We start from the raw sequence: 778 nt of genomic DNA on the forward strand, positions 1-778 counted from the left end.
GAAGGTAATCCGACTAGGATGCACCCAACCTCTGGTAAACCATCGGCAATAGACCTGATGATAGCCTCGCATAATTTGCCCAACAGCTATTTATGGAGAACTGACGAAGACACAAGAGGAAGCGACCACTTCCCTATTTTACTACAAAAACATGGCCAAACAACAGTACTTCCCACAAGAAGGAAAAGATGGGTAACAGAAGCAGCTAACTGGAACAAATATGAGAGTGAAATCGAACGTGCCTTAACAGGTATAGAAAGTATAGACCCCCTGGGACTAACAGATATCATAACAACTGCGGCTAGCAAAAGCATGAGGAAAACAACTGGCTACAAGCCAAAGAGAGAGGTCCCATGGTGGACCAGCGAAGTACACCAAGCCATAAAAAGCCGTAAAAAGGCACTCAGGAAGTTGAAGAACTCCAACCCTTCCTCACCTGAATACCAGGAAAACGCGAAAAAGTTCAGAATAGAGAGAGCAAAAGCAAGAACCATAATAAAGGCGGCAAGAAAAAAGAGCTGGGAGGAATACCTAGCAGGGATCTCCCCAAACACAAGCAGCTCCAGCATGTGGGCTAAAGTTAGAGCATGTAAAGGAGAATACAAATGTGAGAGAATAATAATGAATATTGACCAAAAAATAACAGATGACAAGAACATCATAACAGAAGAACTTGCCAAGCACTTCACTAAAGTATCGTCAGATGAGGTCTACGAGACCTCCTTCAGAAACTTCAAAGAGAACGAGGAGAAAACAGTGGATATAAAAATAAGTGAAA

The sequence above is a fragment of the Toxorhynchites rutilus genome, unplaced genomic scaffold (genome assembly GCF_029784135.1).
Source record: "Toxorhynchites rutilus septentrionalis strain SRP unplaced genomic scaffold, ASM2978413v1 HiC_scaffold_87, whole genome shotgun sequence".
NCBI lineage: Eukaryota > Metazoa > Arthropoda > Insecta > Diptera > Culicidae > Toxorhynchites > Toxorhynchites rutilus.